Genomic DNA, 19777 nt, shown 5'->3' with positions numbered 1-19777 from the left:
ATAAAAATGTTGATCTTCCATTAAGATGTGGAATATTACTTTTTAAGCAGTTTGTATTGGCGTGATCGATAATATTTTATTAAATAAGTGAATAAATATAAAGTTTTACACGTAATAAAAAAAATTAAGCTAAGAACACACTTAATTTAAACTTTGAATTAATAGATTTGAATTTTTAAAAAATTCATTGAATTCTGTTTATGACGAGTGGAAAGGTAAGTAACATACTCTGACTTCCAGCAATTTCATCTTTAATAATTCGTGAATATGTCTACATAAGAATTTCTAGCCTTGATTGAGTGAAAACGTAGTAACTTATTAACAGTTGTCTGTTGCTAAAGGTGTTTTAATTTAGTGTGCTTCGTATTTAGTTAATTATAATTTCATATTTAATAAATACAAAACAAAAACATATTTATTCAATATAAATATGTATATGCGTATTTTATTAAATATAAAACATTTTTAAATCCAGGCTATTATTTTTAATAACTGTGATAATATTTAACATTTTTAATTGCGTTTAGGGTTGTCAGTGCTACCTTACAATCTGAGATTCGGAAGAGAGAATGAGTACTGTCATTGGTTTAATTTTCTTTGGCTTTCCTATTCTGATTAGATAGTTACCGAAGTAATATCTGAAGGTGGTAAATGTTAAGTGTAATCGGAGATACAGTAGAGTGAATGTAAGTTGTTATTGGTTTAATTTTTGTAGGCGTTCCTATTCTGATTAGATAGTTACCGAAGTAATCTGTGAGGGCGGTAAATGTTAAGTGTAATCTGAGATAAGAAGAGTGCGCGATTTTGTTTATTGGTTTAAATTTTATAGGCTTTCCTATTCTGATTAGATAGTTACCAAAGTAATGATCAATTTAAAGTACGGATAAGTTTGTAACGCCGCACTCTCCAGTAGGAAAATGAGTTTGCGCATTTAATTTAATAGACGGGGAAAACCGACAAAATTAATCCCTGGATCTAAAAATATTTTTATGTCTTCTTAAAGGCATGGAAAAAATGATAAATAGTTCTTAGAAGAATCTTAGCCAAGCTGGGAACGAAGAAGATATTTTGGGTACATTTTGACGGAGGAAAAGGCAAAATTTTTGTGTCATCTGGACAATTACGAAGACCGGGTACACCGTAATAATGTAATATTTAAAGGGCTGAAATTTATTTTTGATGAAGACTGTAATGTGAGTTTGAGAAACTTTTGAAGTGATGTGTTACCAATAAATCAACAAGCAGTGATTAATCGGAGGCATAGACGTCATAAAAAAATGAAAAATGCTCCTATTATCGCATATTTGTCATTTGATAGCGATATCTAGTGTATAGTGAAAAACACAAGGATGTTACAAGGAACTGGCATGACCGTATACAAGGACTTTTTGTTTGGAAACTAGAAAAAAGTGGAAAACCTTTGGGCATTTGAAGGGAAATTATTTAGGTGTTGAGAAATAACTAGATTATTATTTAATGTGGATCAGCTGGTTGGAGAGTCAGAAATTTACTTTTACAGCGGGGGAACGGTTGATGTGATACAGGACGGTGTGGTAACATTAAAAGAGATATTCTATTAGACTTTAGGGAATTAAAAAAAAAAATAATGGGCAAACCAGGAAAGTTCAATAGTATGAAATTATCTGTTAGAAAAGAGAAGGGATAAAGTGTTAAATATTTTAGGTATAATGTAGCCGAACTCAGCTATAAGATATAGTTGCATGGTTTTTTGTGTTTTCGTATAATGAAATGTAATATTGTATGTTTGAGTGAGATTTCGGTGAAAGATGAGAAAGCCGAGTGATATGAAAATTTTTTTCAGGAGTTAAAAATTGTATGGGTTCCAGCGGTTAGACTCTCGTATTATGGAAGGTCTAAAGCTAGAATTATAATAGACTATAAATCTAATTTGCGGGATTTAAATTGTAGTTTTTGCAAGCAACAGGGGGAGCAGCTATTACAGTAAAATGGGATAATGATATCTGTATTTACGTGATACCTGTTCACTACTCCCACGTCCAACCAAGCCGGAGGTTGGATGTGGGAGGATGATTTTGGAAGATTATGTAGCTTTATGAGAAAAATATTGGCGAATACCGCTACGTTGTTCTGTTAGGGGATTTCAGCAGTAGAATAGGGGATCGACAAGTTCTGCCAGTTCAAATAATGTAGAATGAATGGAATGTAAATGCGGTTAGGTGTTCGAATGATGAAGTGGTTAATGCTCGGAGGCGTAACGTTATTGAATTATATAAGCGCTTTGATCTGTGTGTTATGAATGGGAAAACGGGGAGCGATAAGAGGGGTGAATGAATTTTTATTCAGGGTATGGGAAGTCTGGTTATAGATTTATGCTGTATATCAACAAAGTTGTTAACTACTGTTAACAATTTTTGAGTTGTTTCTGCAGATTTCTCGGATCATTTGCTTATTGAAGTGAAAATACAATGACAGCGACCGATTACAAACGAAAATTGTTTATTCTCTCCGGAACCGAAGCTGAGGTGGTCTGTGGTTGATACAGTAAGGTACAAGCAAGCGTTGGAAAATTTGACACAGAGTTCGGCATTGGGGAAAGTCATCAATATGGGGAAAAAATTTTGGGTATGGTTTATGAGGCAGCCGGTGGAAATCTGTTAAATAGGGAAAATATTAAAGAACCCGGTAAGCGGAAATGATTCGACTAGGAGTGCTTTAAGGCAAGGAAAATTTGTTTTACTTGTTTAAATTTATATAGAATTAATACTAAATGAACGCGCCTTATTTTTTTTGGAAGAAAGAATGAATTATCTTAGTCTACGTTATAAAACGAAACTGGTTTTATTAAAGGGATAAGGAATTTTTTTTAAGAGTACGGGATTCAAGGGACTTTTGGGAAGCGGTTAAAATATTTAAAAAGAAGGTATTTAAATGTATGGGGGATATTACAGTAAGTGAATGGGTACAGCTTTTCTATGATTTGCTTTCCTTGAGAAGAAGGACGGTTCCAGTTGCATATGCGTTTGGACCGGATGAAATTTGGATTCTCCAATTGATGAGGTAGAATTAAATGTGGTTTTGCAGAAAGCAAAACAGAATAAAGCCCCGGGCATATAGGGGGTATCTTTGAATTTTACAAAGCGGTGTCAAAGGATTTCGGTAAAATATTGGTTCAAATTTTTCATAATATTTTGAAGATTGGTCAACTTCACAGAAATTTTTTGAAGAAATTATATTCCGGATATAAGGTGATCTATTGGATGTTAAGAATTACAGAAAGATTTCGTTTATTAATACAATAGTAAAATTATTTTCGGGTAATTTTATTACACAGATAAGATGGTTTGGAAACAATACGAGTAATATTTTAAACGAGTCGCAAGCTGGTTTTAGAAAAGGCTATTCTACTATAGACAATATTTATAATTATATGTATACTTTTTACTTTTTTTTTAATGAAAGACTGGATATCAACAATTATTCTCATTAGCCCGGTGGAAATTGGTAGCTTATGAAAAGATGCCATGCCTGACCGGTATCCGAAACTACGACCTCCGCAGCAAAAACCGAGTCGCTACCGACTCTATATACTTTAATTAATTTGAAACTTGAAAATAGGGCTGGTAAGGTATATTGTCTGTTTGTGGATTTTAGGGCCGCTTTTGATAGCATAGATAAATTGGCGCTTTTGTATAAATTATATGAAACGGGTTTGTCTTATAAGTTTTGTAGAGTTATTGGAGAGTTATATAAAATACAGATGTGCTTGTATTGTGTTATGATGGGTTTGGTATATTTAGCGGCTTAAAACAGGGATGCTTATTATCACCTGCTTTGTTCTTATTGTTCATCAATGATCTGTTGGATTGTATTAGAGAGGGCGTCTGGATTGATGACCTTAGTGTTAGAGGATTGTTGTATGTCGATGATCTGATGCTGATGGAGTCCTCGCCAAGAACACTCCAAGTAGGGACTAAAATCTAAAAGAATACTGTGAGTGATGAGGGTTAGTAATTAATGTAGAGAAAACAAAGATTGTGGTTTTTAGGAGAGGGTGTCGGCTAGTGAGTCATAAAAGGTGGTTTTGGGAAGTGAGCAAATCGAGGTAGTTAATAAAAACAGATACTTGGGCGTTAAATTCAGTTCTTTGCTGTCTTTTCCCGCAAATTAGATTTATAGTCTATTATAATTCTAGCTTTAGACCTTCCATAATCCGAGAGTATAACCGCTGGAACCTATACAACTTTAAACTCCTGAAACAAATTTTCATATCACTCGGCTTTCTGATCTTTCACCGAAATCTCAATCAAACATACAATATTACATTTCATTATACGAAAACACAAAAAATAATGCAACCATAACTTACTGCCGAGTCCGGCTACATTATACCTAAAATATTCAGCACTTTATCCCTTCTCTTTTCTAACAGACATTTTCATACTATTGAACTTTCCTGATTTTCCCATTAATTTTTTTAGCAATTCCCTAAAGTCGTAATAGAACATCTCTTTAAATGTTACTACACCGTCCTATATCACATCAACCGTCCCGCCGCTGTAAAAGTAAACTTTTGACTCTCCAACCAGCTGACCGACATTAATAATCTAGTTCTTATTTCTCAACGCCTAAATAATTTCCCTTCAAATGCCCAAAAGTTTTCCCCTTTTTTCTAGTTTCCAAACGAAAAGTCCTTGTGTACGGTCATGCCAGTTCCTTGTAACATCCTTGTGTTTTTCACTATACACTAGATATCGCTATCAAATGACAAATATGCGATAATAGGAGCATTTTTCATTTTTTTATGACGTCTATGCCTCCGATTAATCACTGCTTGTTGATTTATTGGTAACACATCACTTCAAAAGTTTCTCAAACTCACATTACAGTCTTCATCAAAAATAAATTTCAGCCCTTTAAATATTACATTATTACGATGTACCCGGTCTTCGTAATTGTCCAGATGACTCAAAAATTTTGCCTTTTACTCCGTCAAAATGTACCCAAAATATCTTCTTAGTTCCCAGCTTGGCCAAGATTCTTCTAAGAATTATTTATCATTTTTTCCATGCCTTTAAGAAGACATAAAAATATTTTTAGATCCAGGGATTAATTTTGTCGGTTTTCCCCGTCTATTAAATTAAATGCGCAAACTCATTTTCCTACTGGAGAGTGCGGCGTTACAAACTTATCCGTACTTTAAATTGATCATTACTTTGGTAACTATCTAATCAGAATAGGAAAGCCTATAAAATTTAAACCAATAAACAAAATCGCTCACTCTTCTTAACATCCTTGTGTTTTCTACTATACACTAGATATCGCTATTAAATGACAAATATGCGATAATAGAAGCACATAAGAGAACAGGTATCAGTACCTAAATTTGGTTTGAATATATATGAAATAGTTTTGGGGATAATAATCAAACACCGGTGAAAAGCAAATGGGACGTTTTTGAAGTGGTAACGAGGGCGGTGATAACATTTAGGGGATAGATTTGTGGTTTTTATATGTACTATGAGTTAGAAGTTTTGTTAAGGTTTTTTTTTTTATTAAAAAATTTTATTTGCAGTAGGCCATCCCTAATTATATAATATATTTGGAAACGGGCAACATTAATTTATTTCATTTTACTTTTAGTATGAATTATATTAAATTATATTATAAACATATTAACCTTGGAAGAAGATTACTGGCCGCGTAAATTTGCTATTTAAGTTATCGAATACAAGATCGGATGGTTTAGGAGGTGAAGTCAATGGTTCCGAAAAGTATGGCTGCAAGTTTAGCGAGGGTATGGATGGCGCGAGTGATTGGAATGTACAGCTTATTGTGAATGATTGCATGAAGTGGGATTTACGGCAGAAATGGAACCACTCCTGACCTTTATCTTTCAGAAACTGAAGAACATTTGAGAATTCTCAATTCTATAATTTATGTCTGTTTTTAAAAAAATTAACAGCTCGTATAAATTAAAAGCAAATTTAAATAAAAATGCTTGCTCTCAATGGCTAATTCACTCATATTTGTTTGTGATATTTAAGCAAATTACATAACTTTAAATAAATTTATTTCTTAAATTATTATTGTAACAACTTTAAAAAAAATTAAATATATGATATTTAAATTAAAAAAATGAGTTATTATGGAATGCAGTGGAAACGGTTTATTGATAAGACGTGAATAAATGATACAAAATCATGTTTATTTCTTAATATAATTAATTATTTAGAACAGCGACAATGAATATTATGTTCCTTGTACGAAATAAAGGAAGTATTGTGATCGTGAAAAATTTCGGTTTTCAGATTTCAACGGAAATATCCATCATTTTGACCAACCCTGAATCCATTTTGACTAGTTTCGGCGTGACATCTGTACGTAAGTATGTATCTCGCATAACTCAAAAATAAGCCGTAGAATGTCAAAATTTTGGATTTAGGACTGTCGTAACATCTAGTAGTGCACTTCCCCTTTTCGGGTGGATCAAAATCGACTGGACCAAAAGTATCTAAAAAAGCCCAAAATCCCCAAAAAATTTGGATTCTGGACTTTTCTTAACTGCAGTAATAAGCCCTTATTGTGAAATTTTCAACGATATATCATAAGTGGTACATATTTTCATTGGTTCCAGAGTTATAGCCAAATAAAATTTTAATTAATGAAATATTCGGATCTTACAAGCCGAGGCGCATCGGTTCGAATCCGACTTCATATACATACATTTTTTTTTAATATATTGATTTATTAATAAATATTAACCAGCTTGTAAAAAAAGTTTTACAATAAATTATAATTCAATAACAATAAAAACAAAAAAAATATTAACAAAATCAGAAGTTCTTAGTGAAATAAAATTTTATGTACTTTTTATTTTACAGAGGTTAATAATAATTAATAAATCAATATATTTAAATTAAAAGAAAAAAGTTAAAAAATGTATGTACTCGTATATGAGGTCGGATTCCAACCGATGTGTCCGTGGTTACGGATCCAACACGTTCTCACTTACACCACGTAACTACTTGAGGATCGTGGAACAAAATTAATATATAAACTGATATAAAATACTGATACGGACACCACAAAAATTATGGTGCAATGTAGTGTACACCACAATGGTGATCCTTAAAGAACTGAATGATCGATCTCACTTTCAAATGAAATAAATTTAAATGAAGTGCAGCAAAAAATGTGTATGCGTAATTTAATAGGCGTACAAGGAAATCATGTGGTGTCTACATCAGATTTATTTAATTTATAAAAGCGATTATTGTGATTAAACAATTAATTTTTTTATTTAATTTACAAGAGTTAGATACCAAAAATTATACGTGTTGTATTAACTAAACGAGTTAGATACTTCAATATTTGTGTCATCTTATGAGTAGCGTTCTAATATTCTTAAGTATTTAACCTTGAACTCAGGACTGCGCAAACAAATTTAAATAAAATGAATCAATCGATAATACCTTTTTTTTAATTCTTAACTAACTCATTCATTTATTGTATTGTCTTGCTGTTACGGATTTTTCATAATACATTTAATTTTTGTAAAAACAAATAAAAAAAAATAAAAACAACAAAAAGTTTATGTAGTTTATTTGTAGGTTTTTTTTAGGGTAAGGAATTACAAACATTAATAAACGAACATTTGAAGTAAGCAAGTTTTGAGTCTGTATGTTCGTCTTTTTTTAATTTTTATTTTTAATATCTCGTTTTATTATTTTAATTAGTAGGTATACAATTTGTATATTAACTTAAGAATTTATAAATGTTCTGATGAACTAATTAATCATCAAACTCGGAAGGTTATTTACTAAAATAAAATATAAAAATGGCAGTTTTTATGTGTTAAATAAAAATATCAAATTAAGAACACATGATTTTTTATTCTTTTGTAAAAGAATATGAAGTAGAAAATAAAGAGAGGTAAAGCAGTGAAGAGAAGGAAACGATAGCAAAAGTTGGAACAAGGAATTTACACCAGAAGTTTATAATTAGGTGTAAAACAATAAAGTTTAACCCGACATAGGAAGTTTAAAATCATTGTAAGGTAGATACAGATTGTTGTTAACAGTTTTTCCATTAAATAAATATAATTATCTCTATATGAATTATTTAATTGCGTACAGTAACCTTACCTTCTATAGTAGATGTGAGGTTACGTGCTCTTATGTGCTAAAAATCTGAAAAAAAGTTGCGTTAAGTCCTTTTTTATATAACTACACCATAACTCATTCACACACTGTTATTTTACCAATCGAAAGGGTAATTTCCCCTTTCACAGCAGAAAAAAGCCCGCATTTTGTACGAACGTAGTTGGATAGTAAGATCCAAAAAGGGGATATAAAAAAAAGAAAAGAAAAAGGGAAGCCAATACGCTGAGAGCTCGTTAACGACACGGGAAACAACACAACTGAGCAATTTGTAGGAATAGCTATTTTCTGTTATCTTCTGCAGTACTCTCGTTTTCGTACACGTTACTAAAATTGAGTGATGCAAACGAGTAAAATTATAGATATAATCATTTCAAGAATACGGGATATTTAATTATTCTATTTAATTAAAGTTTTTTTACAACAAATCGGGATATTCATTTTAAGTAATTGTTTTACTATTATAATTATTCCATGTTAAACAGTAGAATACAGATATTTTTTTTAAAGTAGTATTTTTTATTTCAAAATCATATTAAGATCGAAAACTTCGAAAGTTTATTTTGCCATATTTCAGGCCAATCGTTACATTATTATGTTCCAAATACAGTACAGCGTATATAGTGTGTATTTACATCAAACCTAATATTTAAAACATTTTAACTATTAATTTTCACATCGTAAAGAAGAATTGTTAAATAAAAGATGTTTTCCTGCAAGAAATAGAAAATGATATAAAGAGTAGTTTCCAGAAAGAAGAAAGAGAGATCTAGAAGAAACTACAAAGGAATTATTGCTACAAAAGGATTTATAGAAAAGAGTAGAAGGTGCAGACAATGGGAATTATTACTTTTGATCATACAAAAGGACAGACCTCAGCTCTTAGGCCTTTATTTTTTCTGTTTAGCCTTCGGTAATTACCATTCAGATAATACTTCTGAGGATGAATGAGAATGATATGTATGAGTATAAATGAAGAGTAGTCTTGTACAATCTCAGTTCACCATTATTGAGATGTACAGTTAATTGAAACCCAGCCACGAAAGAACAGCGGTATCCACGATCTAGTATCCAAATCCGTGTAAAAATAACTGACTTTACTAGGACTTGAACGCTGGAACTCTCGACTTCCAAATCAGCTGATTTGGGAAGACGCGTTCACCACTAGACCAACCCGGTGGGTTTCAGGCCTTAAGCCTGGAGATATAAATACTTACTAGAACCAGAGGAGGACAAGTTCAGTACAGTGTTGGATAAACACGAATACGGTTTGCGATAAATGCGATCACAACTTGCGAGAGTATTCGAAGTGAGTGTAATAAACTAGGAAAGAATATGTCACTAGTATTCCATTTTGGACAGTGATAAAAACCGTGATGCTGTTCGGTGAGTTCTTTGTGAACATGATTGAAAGTGACATTATTCATTTATAAACGGTAGTTCTTTTTAGTAAAAATTAGAATAGAATAATTGTTGCATTTTGTGAATTGTTGATTTTTCGATTGTTATCTTATTTGTTAATTCAATATTAGTCTGTACTAATTATTATAAAGTTTTTAGTAAATCGGAATTGAATGGTGTACATCATACATTATTTAAAAGTACGTAATAAATTGTATTTGTAAGAAATATCTGCGCAACTCACCAGGTTGGTCTAGTGGTAAACGCGTCTTCCCAAATCAGCTGATTTGGAAGTCGAGAGTTCCACGTTCAAATCCTAATAAAGTCAGTAATTTTTGTATGGATTTGAATACTAGATCGTAGATACCGGTGTTATTTGGTGGTTGGATTTCAATTAACCCCACACATCTCAGGAATGGTCGAACTGAGGCTGTATACGAGTACACTTCATCTACACTCATACAATATCATCCTCTGAAATAATACCTGAACGGTAATTCCCGGAGGCTAAACAGGAAAAAGAAAAAAAAGGAGAAATATTTGCACAACACTTTGTAAGAATATGCAACAATATTAATACTTCAGTCTAATTTATTTCATTATCATGATCGATTATTTTGAAAAACAACTTGTCTTCCACATTTAACTACTGGAAAAAAACTAGTGTTTGAGGGGCATATTATATAAATAGTAAATTAAAGTGATTACACGTAAATTGAGAACCTCTTGGACAAGCGTAGGCAGACTCTTTATATGTATTTTCTTATTTTTTGTCTGGTCATTTTTCTTTGATTTTATTGTACAATTGTATTTTATTCCTATACCTTAACCATGGGATGACTACAAACTCATTTGAATATAATTCTCATTTAAAAAAAAATAAATTATGGAATATTAAACATTTTTTTCTATATCTTAATGTTATACAATTGATAATAAATGTAGGTTGATTGGTTATAAAAAAAGAGAGGTTGATTTAGACAGATATTAAAGCAGACTATCCTTTATCAAAGCTTTATTCAAACTTTATCATTGTAGCATTACAAGTTTATACATTGATAATTTAATAAAGTACTATACCTAGCTCTTCTGAATAGTTGTGCATGATTTTCAAGTAATAAAGATAGTGAAGTTGGCAAATGAGTTAGTTTCTATGTTTACCTAGTTTCCTATGGAATCACTTGTTAAAGTCAGTTATAGTGTTTCATTCATAAGATACGGTCTTACCCATTCATACAGTTTCATAGTTTCATTACGTACATACTATTGAGCCCAAGTTATCAACGGGAGAACTTTGGTGTGAGATGCTCGTAAATGTTGTTCTTTGAGAAACTACTTGTGTTTTCATTTAATATGCTCCGACTAAGTAAGTCAGTCTTTCACCAAGGATCATACGTATCCTTAATAAAGGAGATATTGAGTAGGTTCATTGCTAATGAATGAGAACAATGAGAACCAGTTTTCTCGTTGAAAGGTAAATGTTATGTACATAGAAATGTAAAAAGTAGGAGCATAATCTGCGTATATGTATACTGCATACTAATTGTTCCAAAAAAGTTACAATATTATTAACGAAGATATAAAAGAAGGTGGAAGAAACAGAACCATGAGGAACTCCAGTTTTAATAAAATTTATTGATAAAAACCATCAAACAATTGACTTTATTTTATTTTGTGTCGGAGTTGTTTAAAAATTAGACTTCCGGTGTGGGAATTTAATAGGTTGAGGCTAACGGCGTTAAAATACAATACTGGCCTCGAATAAGGAAACTTCTTTGTTTATCGTATAATAAACATTAATTGTATCATGTACTTATTTATCTGCATTAAGACAAGAGCATTGACTGTCTTCACTCTCTTCTAACTTTATTAATAAATGAGAGAGAAAGAAAGAAAAGTCTACAAAAGAGTACAAAGGAATTCTTTCCAGAAAAGGATTTCCAGAAAAGAGTTGAAGGTGCGGACAATGAAAATTATTATTCTAGACCAAACAAAAGGGCGGGTCGGGTTCTAATACTGCAGGTGAGGCTTGTGATCCTAATCAAAGAAGCTGAAGTGGATATCCGAACTATCTTATCTCTAAAATATTTAGAGTAAATAATTTTGTATCACTTGCCCCACGTTAAAAGATATACTTTGTCAAATAATTGTTTTCTACTCCTTTCATGGTTTTTAAAACATAAAATTTTTTAAGAAAATCATATGAACTCATTTTGTGTCCTTATCTACTTTGGGGTAAGTCCCTTTCAGCATATCCAAAAACGATATTCTGTTAACTATAAATAAGTTAAAGAAAACTATCTTAGATATATTTACATAAAAATATATCTAGTGGTGAACTCGTCATTGCAAATCAACTGATTTCGAAGTCAAGAGTTCTATGATCAAATACTAGTAAAGGTTTTATATGGGTTTGAATACTAGATCGTGGATGCCGTGTTCTTTGATGATTTTTTCCCCTCACCACTGAGCCGCATTTTTGCAATTAAATATAGTACAACCCAGGGGAGTGTCCATATAAACAGGCCTCCCTGCCTACCGGCTATATCCAGCATGACAGGTCGGCCCGCCGGTTGGAACTTTCCTTCGTGCCTACCTCTAACTCCCAGAATAAGGAAACCAGGCCCAACTATGTCGTTCCTGCGTCCCGACCCAGAAGCCGGGACTCGGTCTTTACGCCATTGCGTCTAACGGGAATACTCCGGAAGGGCAGCCCTGCCGGGACGGGGCAGCCCCGCCGAGTCCTGGCGGAGCTGCCCCTTCCGGGTTGTTTGGTGGTTTTGTTCCAATTAACCACACATCTCAGGAACGGTCTACCTGAGACTTTACAAGACTACACTTCATTTGCATTCATACGTATCATCCTCATTCATCCTCTGAAGTAATACCTTACGGTAGTTCCGGAGGGTACCGAAAAAAGAAAGCTACATTTACATAATTCCATCTTTGTGTACGATGTTTTGAAGTATTTCGCTAAATATTGATTTTATTTTACACGTCTGCTTATGAAGGAGTTAATGTAATCAGAGTGTATGCATGTATGTTTGTTCCACTGTAGCAACTCAACGGCACAGATTTAGATTTATGACCCCGCGTTGAAATCGTTGCGTTACCGGAACTGTCACAGGTTTTATATATATATATATATATATATATATACACACACGAGTGTAGTATGTAAGAGAATTTTGCATGATGTGTGTATTGTCACCTGAGGGAGCTTAGAGAATTCTAAGTTTGAAACGTAGTGTATTTAATTTATAAGTTTGTATAGTTGATTGGTTAACCAAAGAGATTAATAAAGATAATATTTTTAAGCAAATTATGTCTTGTTATTAGATTTAATTATATCCATTCAAGAGGGAAAATAAACAAACTTAAATAAATTACATTTAAGTTTATATATATATATGTTTAAATAAATTGAAAAATTTGATAAATACATTGTACTGTATACAAAATTGTCACCTGCACGCTTTTTAATTATAACCATATGAGTAATTATCCTATATTACAGAGAAATGTCTGTCACATTGGCAGTCATGTTTTTTATTTTTAATATTTATCTTTTAAGACGACCTTCCCTTCTTTCTGTTGCTGTTCAGCTGCGCTACAGTAAAATTACATACAGTGAAGAAAAAAGAATATTACAATAGAGTACTGGAAAACTTTCACACATTATCTGTAAATAAATAATAATCAAAACATTATGAATTCAAAATGAATAAAACGATCTGTGATAAGAATAAACAAAATTAATCAGTTAAAAAGTAATTTTTTCTTATTTTAATTCCTAACAACACGCCTTGATGACCTCAGACTAACGTATATTTTGAGAAAAAATTCTGCATTTAAGTTATTTTGAATTAATATTAATCTTTCCCAACTTTTCCGTACGAGGATGGAGCAATTTATGTTAAAATTTGAACTTACATTAACTGTGCACTCAAATAAATGTGAAATTTCTAGCCTATTCTGAAATAAATATTTACATCTCTACTATCTCAGATGTAAGTCATTCCGTTTCTATTTCAGATAATAGAGCCGCATATAAAATGGCGCTTAAATATTACCTAATTAAGAAGTAATAAACCTATTAATTATATCCAAATTTATAACGGAACAGTTATGTGTTTTAATCTTTTGTGATGTAGATACGACTTAATATTTGATATAACTTAAACAATAATTGTAAAAGGGGTTCACATTCTATAGTACAGAATTACCCTTTCTATTTTGAATGACTTTATGGTTGAATGTATAGGCCTTGGGCTTGACACTTAACGTTATTTCTTTATGACGGCAGCAATAAAACCGAATGTTACCGAAACTCTCTACAACAGTCGTGGATCTAAACGTAGGCTATACGTTAGAATACACACACGCTCTTTGTTTTAACTATACAATTCAGAGTAACAGTTGTATGCTGTTCACTTCGGTAGGTTATATCTTAAAAACTTTAGTAGGTCCTATTTTGGAAGTATTTCGTAAAAAAATAATGAAACAATATTTGTTCTTTTTCTTTTTTGTTTTTTATTGCTTTTATTCGACTACTATAGTACCCTTTACTATTGTCAGTAATTTTATGATAAAACTACCAATTTAAGAATAAAAACAAATTTAAAAAATTTAACCTAAGTAAATATTAATTTCTTTTCTAATGGGACACTAATTGAAGTCATAAAATATGAAGTAAAAATGTAAAAAAAAGACTCTTTCAATGTTTAATTTCCCGATATTGGGATAAACCTTAAAAATTATATTTGATTTATACAAAATTTGAAAATTATTAATATAATTATTTATATATTTATTTTTTTAAAACTAAAAACAAAAATAAAAGGTTATTTAAAATTTTCTAAACTGTAATTATGTAAGTAAAACTTCGACAAATTGATTCATTCGTGCGCTGATATGTTTTAAAGTAATTAAAATAATATTTTTTTGGCTGTTGTGTGAAAATTGATTTATTATAAAAATAAAAAAAAATACTTCCAATTTTTCTAATAAATAAATGTTATTTTTCCTCTTGTAAACCCTTACATAGGAAAAAGTAGTAAAGAAATTTCAAGAAGTACGGAAAATTGGTCAAATTTCTACTTTAAGGAGGAATTTATTCTTTAAAAATATGAGAAAAACTAATTTTTTTCTCTCTGATACTGAAACATTAAAATGAAAAGAATTTTATTGGAAGTGCAATAATTTATTTTATTTCCTTTTATAAACTCCTGTTTTTAGGGGGAGAAATTATATTATACTCTTATCTTCCATAAAGTCAAAAATTGTTTTCCTCTGGATAAATCCATACTTATAGAAACATCAAAAATCAAATGCACATAGAATAATTCGCTACGATTCAGAATATAAATGAGAAAATTTTTTTATTTATTATTTTTATAAATAACAAGGTTGAGTTGTCCAATTATAGTTGTTTTGTTTGTATAATAGAAGAGAAATTAATTTTTGTAGCACAAAAAAAAAAAAGCCTAACTGATATTCGAATTAGAGCCTTCCGAATGAAAGGTTACCACTGCAACTCTGAGGTCGGTATCTTTGAAACAGATTTTTGAGAATAGAAGATGCTTTTATGAATTTTTTTGTTTAAAAATATCTGTGATATATTTCAGAAGATATAATATTTTTGATAACATAAAAAGTCTGTTAACATCTAATAAACTCGTTTTTATAAAGTCGTACCACCGTCGAGATACAACACCATCGTAACATGTTATATGAAATTTCATCACCTTAAAACTGTAATTTTTAACAAAAAATCAATAGAACCAATTCCGCTTATGTTCCCATACAATATTATATGATTATAAGTTTAAATCCTTCCACAGATATGAAACCATAAGAAGCAAAAACACACACACACACACACACACACACACACACACACACACACACACACACACACACACACACACACACACACACACACAAACTCACGCACGCACGCGCGAATATAGAATTTGTTTTATCTATACTATAGTATTTTTAATTTATGAGAATTGGAAACATCTAAAAATAGAAATATTTAAAGGGAAGTAATTTTATAACAGAAACCGATTGTAATTTCATTTAATGTCTAGAATTGTGAATGGGTTGTGAATTTAATTAAAGCGATCCTTAATATCTATGCAAACAAATTTAATAAATTAATTATGAAAAAAATTAAATTTTTGAATTTATTTCAGGAATCAATATGCAGCTTTCAATCAAATCTATGAAAAAAATCTTAATATTTAAAAATATTATAAATTTAAAGATAAAATATATAAAAAATTATTAAAATATAATTTTATTAAAATACGTTTGGAATACTTAATATTTGAAAATATTAACACTTTCAAAAATTTTTACAAAAAACAAAAACACATTTTCTGTTAAAAGGAATTATTTTTTATTACCAGTTTTAAAACTCGGATCAGAGAGACTTATTTATAATTATTGATACAATATCAAATTTTTACTGCAAAAATTCAACGATGTGTCGTCGAATAATTGTATAATTAAATTTACTTGTAATCGAAATTAAAAATTTGAATAGATTTTACTTCATTAATTTGATGTTTTTAATGAACCATACATATTTTTTGAACCAAAATGTTTTCAAATGTTATTTTAATTAAGATTTATTTTATTAAAATTTTAATAAACATTAAGAATACTTTTGATTAATGTAATCATTCTTTGATGCCAACTATCTTTTTGGGAAAGGTAAATAATAAGAGAGATGAATTTTTAGAACAAGAATATAAATGAGTCAGATTCATATTTAAATATGTATATAATATTATTGTTAGTATATAATTTATTAGCGATTAAAAATCCTAACCGTGACATGTAAATTACAATAGTGATGATATGAACGCAGTTAGTAGTTAATACTAGAACTGATCGAATTAGGTTGTATGTAACATGGCGTTACGGTGTAAGAGATTAAACGGGTAAATGATTACTTAATGTTTAATAGTAGGTGATTATTTCACCAATTATATCCCGGGATCTGGTTGTTTAGTTTGCACTTAGCGTATCTATTACCTATGTGTCTATAATAAACCAGAATGCAGCTTATTTGATCTGCTGTTAACTTAACCACAAACTATTCCCGTGTTATCAGATAATATTATGGACAAGACGTCTTTCTGGATTATGCACGTATTGTAATAATAATGGTAATAATAACAACAACAACAATAATAATAATAATAATAATATATATATATATATATATATATATATATATATATATATTATTTACCACAAAATATATATATATTATATAATATATATAATATGTGGTCAATATCTTCAGGGGATAGGTAGATAGTGTTTGTGGTTAAATTACTTAAAATTTTTCTCTACTTTAATTTTGCTCTAACATAACTCTACTTTATATTAAGCTTAGTACATGCGTGCATGCTTAACCTTTTTAAAAATGTTGCTCAAAATATCCTTCTTACTCAAAATCCATAAAACTATCTCTTTGTTCATGCATGTTCTTTAACCGAATCTTTTTTATGTCTTCTTAGGCATAGTAGAACTGCAACCAATCGGGTTGGTCTAGTGGTGAACTTGTCATCGCAAATCAGTTGATTTCGAAAGTCAAGAATTCCAAAGTTCAAATCTCCTACTTACTCATACAGATTTGAATACTAGATCGTGGATACCAGTGTTTTTTGTTGGTTGGGTTTCAGTTAACGACACATCTCAGGAATGGTTGATCTGAAACTGTACAAAACTACACTTCATTTATATATCATGCTAAGACTATACTTCGTACATATCATCTTTATTCTTCCTCTGAAGCAATACCGGTGGTTCCGGAGATTAATATAAAAACCCCATATTCAATCGTCATTTCCTTTCTATAAAAGTAATGATTCTGACGATTGAATATGAAGGTATGCTTGCCAGGATGAACATGTGTTTCCAGTTAAATTTTCACGCTGAAAGAGTGGATTTGCTGCAAAATACATAGTAAAACACGAGTTTGTGAGATGCGTCGGAAAATTAAAACAAATAATCGACAATCAAAATGACGATTGAATATGAGGGTCTCTTTTCACGGGTTTATTCGAATACATTAAAGAACGGCTATTTTCAATGATGAATATGTGTTCTATTTAAATTTACATGTTGAAACAGTTGATTTACTAAAAAATTGATATTAAAATATATGTTTTAACTTCAAACAGCATGATTAATTTTAAATTTATGATGATTATGTAGGTCATCATTACTTTCAGAGAAAGCGGGTTGTGGTGGATTTTTTATTTTTTATAGCTGTGATAGCTAATTATTGACAGCTGATGTTATTTTATTAATATTTTACATAAGAAACGGGATTTCTCAAACATATCTCCCATTAAATAAAAAAAAAAGGCGTAGCTCGAAAACGGTACGTTCTAGCCGATTTTTAACTTGAATTTAAAAGGCTTAATCGAAAGGATACTATGCGTTCACCCGGTACGATAGGTTCTAGTCCCATGTATCTAGATCCAAACGTTCTATCTACCTACGATATTAATATCGTAGGTAGATAGTACGTATCGTAGGTAGGTCGATATTAATATCGTACTTAAAATAAGTTTAATATCGTACTTTTCTTCGAAAAGTACGATATTAAACTTATTTTTTTACTGTACAGTAAATAATTAACTGTTTATCGTCCATAATCAGTTTTAGCAATTTTAAACCACCAATCTTCCGGTTAGTAGCATTATTTCAAATAATAAATACTTCAAATAGGAGGGTCCTCTTTAAAATCTGAAAAAGTTTAATTTTCTTTTTAATATACAGAATATCTCTCCTACTGAGCTGAAACAATACTTATAAGGCATTGTTTCACACTAGAAAGAAATCATGTAATTTGTTACATTACACTATCTCACCAAATAGGTATGAAGCATTTTTCGAAGTATCAGTCAAAATTGTTTTCTACATACTCAACCCAAATGGTAAACAGTGTAAAGGAATTACAGTACTTGTAAGGTTAAATATCACTTGTATTTCAATGGATTTGTCATTCAGATACAAAATTGTATATTCGGCTTAATGAAGAAGGTAATGGAAACTACTTCATTTGTCACTTTACATATAAGCCTGGCACGGAAATCTCATTTTTGGAAGGGAATTGAGACTCATGTCAGGACCTTCCACTGAAGTATATATATATTTATGTATGTATGTATATATATATATATATATATTACACCACCCCCTGTTCTCCGGGGACACGTAGCCTACCACAAGGCCGCAGAGCTCGCTTTGCTCATCCTTCCCGCAGACCTCGTCTCAGTCGCCATTGCTGTCTAGCCAGAGGGCTCCACTCCGCAGTGTTCGTTACCCTCATGGTTGTGAGAATAAAACTGATAAATAACAATTAAAGTATTTAGGCTTTATAGAAATCTGAAAAAGGAGCTAACTCCAAAAAAACAGAACAGTAGTAATTATGGTAACTAAAGTAGACGACGATTTGTAGACTAAACGATTTGACGACGAAAAATTCATAACTTATTTTTGTTGCCATAGTGACAGAATTATAATAATGAAGTAAAAGGATTAATCTTTTTTTTCTGTAATGAATATCTTTAATTCACAACTTCACTCCCAAGGGGGTTATAGGACCTCGGTCTAAGGCTTCAAACCTTCCCTGGAATAACGACTGTATCCTACAAATTTGAAAACAATTGGTCGGTTGGTTCTCGAGTGAAGCCAGAACAAACAGACAGACAAACAAACTTTCGTCTTTATATATAAAATGTATGTACATAAATAATTATATTCTGAATATGTTTAAAAAAAAACCAAATATTATTACGAAACTGATATTCAGAAAATATATGTAACTTTCCTTCCCCTAGTTATATGTATTTTTTAAAATTATTTTTCTCATATATGTTAACTAAGAGCAATATTTAAAACAAATAAAAGCAAGAAGAATTAATTAATTAATTTTACATTTAAGAAATTTTTTCAAGATGTCTCACTTTTAAAATACATTTAATATGCAACATAATTTTAATATACCGGTTTTTATTAATACTTGACATCACTTTCATAAGAATAGAACGAGCGTTATTGACTTTATGCTCTTAGGTCATCCTTTATAAACATGTAAAATAATATTTAACTTCCATTAGCTTCTGCACATTTTGTTGATCTAAATATCAGTTACAGAATTCAACCTAAAATACTCATCTACATACCTAAACTTTTGTTGAATC

This window comes from Lycorma delicatula, chromosome 7, assembly GCF_047948215.1.
Source record: "Lycorma delicatula isolate Av1 chromosome 7, ASM4794821v1, whole genome shotgun sequence".
Classification (NCBI taxonomy): Eukaryota; Metazoa; Arthropoda; class Insecta; order Hemiptera; family Fulgoridae; genus Lycorma; species Lycorma delicatula.
This window is presented reverse-complemented; position numbering follows the sequence as displayed.